The 10,032-nt window shown below is 39.8% G+C and overlaps 1 pseudogene; it reads right to left on the bottom strand.

The window, feature by feature from the left end:
- Nucleotides 1–8,469: 8,469 nt before the first annotated feature.
- Nucleotides 8,470–10,029, bottom strand: LOC113084567 (leucine-rich repeat and immunoglobulin-like domain-containing nogo receptor-interacting protein 1; annotated as a pseudogene).
- Nucleotides 10,030–10,032: the final 3 nt, after the last annotated feature.

The following is a 10,032-nucleotide window of genomic DNA, read 5'->3' as shown; positions in this document are numbered from 1 at the left end:
GTCGCACAAATAAATACAAGGACAAATGAGCACAGAACTCTGTGTTACTGATAACACAAATAAATGAATCATGGTGTGAAAGTGACTCTAGAGCATCAACTAATGAACTGAAAATGCGAGGGAAACTTATGCAAATCTCCTGCATTGAATAATGGATATTCTGATTACACGTTGAACTGAAGCTCCACCAGCGTCTCTGGTTGAGGTAAAACTGTATTAAGTGCGTGAATAATCTCTGTATCCATGACAATTCGACTCCAAATCCTGAATAATAGGTCTGTACAGGAGCTTTAGGGATAAGAACGTAATGCACTGCGTCTCAGAGCGAACCCTCCACTAGCCCGCTGGCATTTAGGGTTTAGGGCACATTAATCTACTAGTCTAAAGTTACACAAACAGATGAGGCATGCAGAAATGCTTAAACTGAACCTAATGTATTCCGACACAGGCCTCACCAAAATAACACTATAGTCTGTAAACAAAAAAAGTGCATTAATACCGAATACATGGACGCTGCCGTCTCAGAGCAACTCCACCGCAGGCCACAGTGGCGATCCTGCGGGATTCGGGATAGTATGATATCTGATATTTACTCCTAAAATATTCTGCTTTATCTGAGGGAACAGTCACCGGGGCCGAGAGCTTTGGGACTCTGATGTACACGAGAAGCGCACAGGCTTTATCTCAGCGTGTGTCATTGATTATATCCAGTGCATCAGTGGGTCTGATGAATGACAGCTATATAGAAAATATTCTTATGAAGTTTTCTAGGCCACTTCAGGGGAATTTTGGCCAAAAAGAGAATAAGAACTAAAGCTCTGTCCCAAATCCTAGTGAGGTGTCTACATAGACAGCATTTTTAAAGGGCACTACAGACATGAGGCTTGTTCACCGTATATATATATATATATAACCCAAAAATTGTGTTTTAATTATTGTTATATGAGTCATGTGATGCTCTCTATGTTTAATAAGCTGCATGATAGTTTGTATGCTTTCTAGAAGTCAGCTGTCTATGTAGCTAGAAGGCAGTAAGGCAGCTCAATAGGATTGAGAACATTTAATAAAAGATTGTGTAGCACTTGAGGAATCCTTCTAAGGGATAAACTGTCCAAAAAAAGTCTCTTAACACTATTCCCACACGACTGGAACAGAAGCTAATGAATATTGATTATTTCTACAGAGTATGGGATAAGAGATGGATTTGCCATAGGTGTATGCGCTCCGAGCATCAGCCGTGTGTCTGTTGTGAAACGCTGTTTAAAAAACTTCATCGCTCTGACCGTCAGCCGCTGGCCTGCAGCCCGCAGCGCGCAAAAGATGTGAAGCGGCCAGCAAATATTGCCAAACGATAAACAGCACGAAACTAATGTGATTTCAAATGCCACGTTTGTCCCTTACAGCTGAACTGATCCGTGAAAATGCTTTTTGTCACAGCACAAAGACAATTTGACAGTACTGATAGAGTGCTTTATTAGGATAATCATAATCTGGTTCCTGTTTTTGAAAGCCAATCCATGAGGCATTTTGTTATTTAGATGACAGCAGATAACAAGTGTGAGATTTTATAATATAATCTCCTGCAGTAATCAATAACAGGGCCATGCAGAGACCTTTGGAGGGGCAGGTGCTCAAAGTATAAAGGGGCACATGGAACAGATAGGACTGTGCTTGTTTCTGATATGTGTATCGAAGCGGATGCTTCTGTATTGATAACACCAAATGACATGACGCAGGTTTGAAAAAGAAACACAGAACAGAAAAGACCATTTTAAGTTAAAAAAATTAATTTTACAGCTCATACTGCAGGAGAGCGCTGAACATTTTCATGCAGTGCCTGATTCATTCATACTCGAAGCCAGAGGGCGCTCTCACGCACAATGTTCAAAACAGAATCAAAAACTTGTGATGTGCAGGAAGTCCCTAATATGGACAAGAGCTGAAACCAGAAACGTTTTTACTGATGATACATGAAGACAATAAACACGTTTCCAAAAATATAGGGTTTTTAAAGTTATCTCCAATAAAAATAAAAATAAAAATATATGAAAAATGCAGTAGTACTGACTGACATATCATTTAGTATAGAAACTATTAAATATATCTCAAGCCTTATTCTGTGTTAAAAATGGGGGAAAAAGGTGTTCGTGTAGCCTTTATAAACCAATCATAAAATTGTCATTAGGAAAATACTGAACAAAAATATCGTAGCCCCTTGCTAACGTTACTTCCACAGGCTACACACATCAATATAAACAACAGCTGTGCATGCTCGCTTCATGCCATTATTGTGAAATAATAATAATAATTCAATAATACATCCCATGCATCTTTCAAATTCAGCTGAATGGAGTATGCATTAGGCTGCCTTACAAGAAGCCTTCCACATGCCTGGTCAATGACCATAAACAGTGCATGCAAAATGAGCTAAAAGCATCACTAAAGGAAAAGTTTGCCCAAAAATTAAACACTACTATTGCTGTAAATGTGGTGGTGAGTCACAAACATGTCCAGGTGAGCGTGATTCCTCAGAGAGCAGGTGTCCGCTTTGAATCAGATCATTTCAGAGAGCAAACACTTCAGAAACCAAACAGTGACCTTGAATTCACTGCCATTTAAAACAAAGACACGACTTTGACCAACAGGAATCGGTCAGCAAAAAGCAGGTGAAGCCTCTTACCTCTCTGCAGGGTTTGTCAAAGACGTGATGTTCAGTGTTTTGTGGGAACGGCAGGTGTTCATCATCTGCACAGGTGTTGTGGCCTCTTTCTCTGACAGCAGCAGCTCTCATTGTTAAATACTCACATCTGGACTGTGAGCTCAGCTGATCTGGCTTCTGATGTCGTTTGTGAATACCACCGGTTTTTATACTCTTTTTAAAACAGTTTCTCTTCTAACAAAGTCCGCTTTGGAATAAGTGTCATTAGCAAAAATGTAGCAAGCTAAGCTAACAGCTGTTTCATAGAACAAAGAACAGCAGAAAGAAAATAATAGCTAAAATAATGCTTAGGATGGATAATATAAATTAAATGTAGTCCATTTTTATTCTGGAAAAAATATATATTTCAAATATTATTTATGCTTAATATCCTATAATATAATTTTATGTTAAAAATGCTATTCAAATGGCAAAAATGCACTTCAAGGGCAAGAAAATATATTTTGGGAAAGTGCTGCATTTTCTCTCTCTCTCTCTCTCTCTCTATATATATAACAAGTTAAATGCTAAATAATTTGGATGATAATGCCAATTTATAATGCACATTATGAGGTCATGTGACAATATAACATATGACCATTTAAAGTGTTTTTGTTGCATTTTCACATACTACTTTGTCCAACTGTAGGCTATACAACTCATATGCAATAATGATGCTTATATATGTTGTACTCATATTGCTTTGACTTATGAAAATTTGATTTTATGTATTTTTTATGTTATTATCTCTCTCTATCTCTAAACACTGAATTATTGCTGTATTTTACGCTAAGTGAAGCTTTGAGCCTGAATTTTCTTTGTGTGTGTGTGTGTGTATATATATATATATATATATATATATATATATATATATATATGTATGGCCAAACCAAATATATTTTACTAAACGTCATTTTAATAGATTAGATACTATGTAAAGATTTAAATATATATTTAAAATGTAAATCACGTTAATTAAATTTCTTTAAAGCAAACTCTCTTTTGTAATTAACTGAAATTGTCTTCTTTAATACAGCCGTTAAAATGGCTGCCTTGATGTTAGCTTTTCAGTTCTCAGGAGGGTTTCTTTCTCTTCCTGTGTGTTAATCTCAGATGTGTGTTAATGCTTCATACAAAGAGACATTCATTAGCAGGTCAGACCAAAGGAAAATGAAGCCTCTTTAGAGCTCAACTAGAGAATGGAAACAGATCAGTAAAAAAGTGCAGTGCGAATTCATCTCATGTCTCAAAGCGATCCGACAGACCTATGAGAATCACGGCAAACGCTAAAGCGCTTTCAGTTGAATGAGAAAAGAAATATTGCTATCAAGAAAAATGTACCGCAATTCAATGGAGTTATTACACTCTTTAAAACATGTCTCAAAAGTACTTAAGCAAATGAATTAGCTTGTGTTAATATTCCCCAAAAAGTCTAGAATGTTCTCATAGTTCCTCAAACTGCTTCCAGGATGGTTGTAGTTTGACCTGGGGTTTATAGTTGGGTTTAAAGGTAATAAATGTGTAATTTTATTAAGTTAAACACCTACGCTGGTTTAAAATGCACACTGCAGATTTAATTGTACCTCTCCTCCATCAGATCTGGCCTCGTTACACCAGTTCATTCATCATCTAGTCAGACATTAACATAATATTAGCATAATTAACATGCGTGTGTCACTGACCAGAGGGCTGTTAAACATTGTTCACACATCTCCTCTGGCATGTTTGACATTTTAAAGTGCTGAGCGTGTAGCTTACAGCGCAGGTAGAGCTGCACACGGTCAGTAATTATACAACATGCTAGCCTCGGGTACAGGAACTTTGGAGATAATTATTATATTAAAACTGCACTCACATCCACTCCACTACACCCAAATGATTAGAAAAGAGAATTAAAAGATGAGATTCAGTGTGATTTCCCTTCAAGTACATCCACGAGGACAATCAAATTGCAGCTAATGTTAGCAACTGCATGCTAACATGCTACTTGTGCTATTTCTGCAGGATGAACTACGGGTATATTGAATTTTAGTACTATGCACAGATGACTTCCTATATTTGATTCAATGTGCAGTATACAACAGAGCACAGAGTACTGTAACCCACAATGCAATGCAACATCCTTTAAAAATATTAGAAGTAATATTAGCTATAATAGCTATGTGAGGATTTTAAGTGTTTCTGTTACATGTTCACATACTAATTTCTCAAGGTAAATGTAATCTCAGTATAAAAGTAATCTAAAAAGTACTCAGAATACATTACCTAAAATAAGTAATCTAGATGGTAGTTCATCATGTAATCTGTAATCAGTAATGGACTACAACTTGTAAGTAATCTACTGAGCTCTGTGTAACACTGCATGGTTGGATTTGTACTTCTAAAAAATGAATTTTACAGTAAGTGAAGCTTTGATTCCGAGTCGTCTTTGAATCGGCAGATGGTGGGTGTTTAAATTCCTGCTGTTTCTGTCTGTGATACTAAAAATCTGTGAGAATAAGCAGGTGAGAGTGTGTTACTGACAGAATGTCTGTATGAGTTTCTAATTTTGGTGAAACCTCTGAAGCAAACCCAACCTGCAGGAAATATCGTTTAACTTTAAACCTTGTTCATTTGCCTATGACGATAAAATAAAAGCTTTTACGATTTTAAAGTGCTCTATTCCAGTGTCTTTTGAAAGGAAATGAGCACCCTTCAAATGGATAATTACACCTTAATCTTCAGTTCTATAATGAAATCGTGAAACACGCCTGTCAAGAGGAAATCAGAAATGAAAACAACATCGAGAGAGCGAATCTGAGATGTCTCTGTTTGTATGCGTCAGTCGGCATCCTATAAACCCAAAACAGTTATTTTCTATTCATTAGATAAATTAGTCAGAGTGCCTCATTCTGGGAGTTTCCGGATGATTCTGCATCTCTAAAGAAAACCATCATTTTCTCTGCCTGCCTCTTTTTTTCTCTTTCGATAAGTGATTACGGAATTATTTCCAGTACTACGAGGGGGTGAATTTATTTTTATGCTCTCAAATCGCTATAAAAATCTAGAAACGTTGTACAGAATGCATAATATAATTTCAGTGGCACCTTGTTTTCTGTGTGCTCCCTGATAAGATCCTGCAGGCATCTATCTGGTCATCAGCTCCAGTTAGGATCAGACAATGATCACTTTTAAAACCAGCAGTATTAGGCTTTTTTCTCCTTTAAACTTCTAATTATAATAAATCTCCTTATTTTTTGTCATTTTCTTAAGCCCCCCTTCACACATACTGTGATTTTTATCATGGAGTTCATGAGGTTTCTGTACTGTTGGTTGCTAAAAGGAAGCACCCAATGGCTTCCAGTCATTTTGTCGCTGCAAATCACTATGTGTGAACAATATTATTCAGAGAAAATAAAAAATGTTCTTGCTCAGCTCTTACATAGAACTTTCACAAGGTCTTGTATTACCATAATGACTCCGACAGGGACACAGAAAACCCATTACGATAAAATGACACTGTTTTCTTACTTGCTGGTTAATATTATTTCACATTAACTGCGCAAACGCCAAAGTTCTCCCTTCAGAGCAAAATAAACAATGCACATTTTTGGTAAAAAAAAAATCTCCATAGATTGTTTAATACAACATACCATATTTTCAACAATTCAACATCAATAAAATTGTGTTAATTAAAAAACAGAAAGAAAACAAAATGCATATTACCTTTATTGCACAGAACAATTTAAACATTTTTCATACTAGATTTTTTCACCTTTTTAGGTTTCTGTTTTTTCTTTTGTATAAAAGAATATAATGGACCACATTAATGCACATTATCGTCCTGGGCTGAATGTTGGAGAGGGCAGAGATCATATAAAGATTTATTTGACGTAATAGGATGAAAACAGCAGGTAGACCACAGAGGCAGAGGATCAGAGAACAATTCAGGTGTGTGTGTGTGAGTGTGTGTGTGTGTGTGTGTGTGTGTGTGTGTGTGCGCGCGTGTGCATGTGACAGATTAACGCTAAAGTGGATCAGTAAGGGTTAAACCATCTGTGCAGCTTCTCCATCTGCAGCCCTAGTCAACAGTACTAACCACTTAGCGAGGCGAAACCCATCTACACCTGAGCAAAATCCAGTGCATAAACACAGCTCAGTGTCCTTCCACGGAAATCACCTGCCCTGCTTGGCCCAGATTGGAACACATACTTAAAACACAGCTGGACTGTGGAGCGAATTCATTTAACCGTTTGCATTTTAGCACAAAAACCTGCTTCATACACACTAACCAGTGCATTTTAACCGGTCTCTTTCCAGCAATGTGCCATTGTGCATTCTTTTCAGCGTAAAACATGCCTACTTTCAGTTTACTCCCACTTTTTTTTTTTAATTCACAAACACTGTGCTATTAACTTAAAGAGATGTCCCCTCTTGCATGAAGACATCTATCATCGTAACAACCAGCACCGTCTGAGTCCTTAGATGTGCTGAGTTACATTTAAAATGGTTTCTTTGGGCACCGACGCTTCATATAATGTAAAGAAAAAATTGATCTGAGACCATAAGACAGGTCTAAGACTAAGACCATTAGACAGGCGCGAGACCATAAGACAGGTGATGAGACCATGAGACAGATCTGAGAGCATGAGACAGGTGTGAGACCCAACGGCAGCCGCAGGTGAAGGTGATTGGGTGCTGTCGAGCATATTAACACTCTCACCTTTTGATGAAATGATTGATTCTGTTAGGAACTTGCTCGCTTTCGCACATACACACTCTGAGACAGAGCTGTCCATTTTCGGTGTAGCTTCTCAGGCGAATAAAACTTGGAATGGGTTTGTTATATAAAAGTGTGATGCTGCAGTACCGTTAAATGGGTGTAAACCTGACCAGGCACTACAGAAATGTTCACTGCAGGCTACAGTGATCATTTCTACATAAAGCAAAACAGACAACAAAAGTCACATAATTACCGCTGCTTTCACTTGCCAAGCCATTAATCCAACAATAAACGACCTGTACTTGTGTATCCAGATGCTTGAGTCATAAAATCCCCTCGGCTTATCCAACAAATGCATTAAAATACGGGTTTGAAAGCAAAATGAGAACTAAACAGCAAGAGTACAGATACAAAGAAAGAAATGTGCGGTGAAAGTTGCACTATACACATATTTCTCTATTGCAGGAATTGAAATGCAATCTATTATATTCCATATTCTGTTGTTAGATGAATTTGGGCAGCTGTTAGGTTTGTTGAATGTGCTTTTCACCCCTGATTTATCTACTGTTATTCTGTCATAAGACTATTCATGCAAGTAGAAAACAAGAAAAGAAATGGGTTAAACAAATAAACAAACAAACAAAAAGGATGCGGGCAGAAGGACAGCAGGGAGAAGGGATGCTCTGCCTTTGCATTGTGGAGGTCGACACAAAACATTTTGGAGGTTCGGTTTTTCCTTTTTTTTCATGTTTTTTTTGCCCATAAAAATCCACAGGAACTGAAGTGTTTTAAAACAAAATCCTCTCTCAAAGATATTGGTCCCTGTAGGCTGAGTTTAAGCGGCCATCACAGAGGAGAGCGCATGGAGGACATTTTCCCCCTCCCATGTTCAATATTGAACAAAAGCACGACCCCTGTGCCGCACATCCATCTTTAGAAAGGGGGAAAAACACCCCTCCTCTATGGGGAGCTCGTCAGAGCCAGAGGTTGTTCAGGCAGGGAATCTTTTGTTTTATCTTTATGAGTCTTTTTTTTTTTTGAAAGGGTCTTTTTGAGCTCCCTGGCTGGATTATATCATTTTCATGTTAAATTTCCGAGGGGGCATCGGCGCCGCTGCTTGCTCATCCCAGCGTCCGATTTGCGCGGGACGTACTCTATCTCAATGTTGTGTTTGCTGTTTGCCTTTGCCTCTGCTCCAAAGGAAGAGCAGAACAAGGCAGAACAGAACCACACCCAAAAAGGAGATGAAGACCCATGGTGGTGGCGATGATTAGCGTCTTTATATCAAATGGGAACGGGACTGTTGCTCTTGTTCCATTTGGCTCCATTGTCGTTGGGTTGGTTGGAGATAAATGACCAAGGTTTTGTTGGGCTGGTTGGGCCAGTCTGGCGAGTAACTGTGGACGTGTAGGTGGGCCAAAGCGGTGTCGTTTCCACCGGCATTGCTAGCAATGCACACATATGTCCCATTGTCCTGAATCTGAGCGTAGCGCACCCCAAGGTGCCATCCGGGAAAACAGTGAGCCGTCCTATCGTTTTCGTTGTGATGAAACTGTTTTTGTGGGGAAAGCCACATGATGACGGGTGTCGGGTCTCCATCTGCTTGGCAGATTAAAGTGGACGGTGGTGCCTTCGTCAACGAACTTCTGCTGGGGTTTTCCGGTCTCGGATCCTAGACTTTGCGGACACGTGAAGTAAATTGGGTTGCAGCACGTCAGGGAAGTCCTTGAACTCTTTTCCCTGAACCAAACTCGGGTGAGGAGGCAAGTCGGCTGCTGGCGGTTGAAGTTCGAGCCTCCAGCGGCGTCGGAAAAACCCATAGCAGACCGGCAGTCACAGGCCAGCGGGTTGTCGTACAACGCGAGGGTCTCCAGGTTCCCCACTGAATGGAACACAGACTCCTCCAGGGTGCTAAGGGAGTTGCTGGACACATTTAGGACTTTCAGGTAGTTCAGTCCTCTGAAGGAATAGGGCTCAATCATCGTCAGTCGACCGCCCACCAAGTGGAACTCTTGCAGTCTGAGCAGGTCATGGAGCCGGTTGCCTTCGATCATCTGAATAGGATTGTAGGACATGTTAAGGAAACGAAGATAAACCAGGTGCCGCAAGGCCAAATACGGAATTGATGTCAAGTTTGCATTAGTGATCGTTAGGGAGGTAAGATTCAATCCGTACAAGCAGTTGGTGGTCATGGTATCCAGGTAGGGCCAGTTGGCGATCTCCAGCACTTTGAGACGGTAGAGCCGCTTGAAGCTGTAGTCTCTGATGCTGTTGATGTTGAGGTTTCGTAAGCGCAGCATGACCAAGCTGTGCAGGTGCGTGAAGGCCTCTGTCGGGACAGAGGTCAGGTTGCACTTTTCGAGCGTGAGCTGCTCCAGGCTGCTGAGGCCGTGAAACGCCCTGTGGGATATGAAGACAAGGTCATTATCCCCAACCTCCAGAGAGCGCAAGTTGTAGAGGTCCTGGAACATGTAGTCCAGCAGAATTACGATCTTATTTTCACTGATGTCCAGCTTTGTTAGGTTACTGAGGCCCGTGAACACTCCCAGCTGGATGAGCTTCAGCTTGTTGCTGCGCAGTCCCAGAACTCTTGCAGGCCATAGAGGTTGTTAAAGGCCCCTGGCTCAATAGT

Source organism: Carassius auratus, unplaced genomic scaffold, assembly GCF_003368295.1.
Source record: "Carassius auratus strain Wakin unplaced genomic scaffold, ASM336829v1 scaf_tig00040284, whole genome shotgun sequence".
NCBI lineage: Eukaryota > Metazoa > Chordata > Actinopteri > Cypriniformes > Cyprinidae > Carassius > Carassius auratus.
The sequence above is the reverse complement of the archived record's forward strand: the minus strand, read 5'-3'. Positions and strand labels throughout refer to the sequence as shown.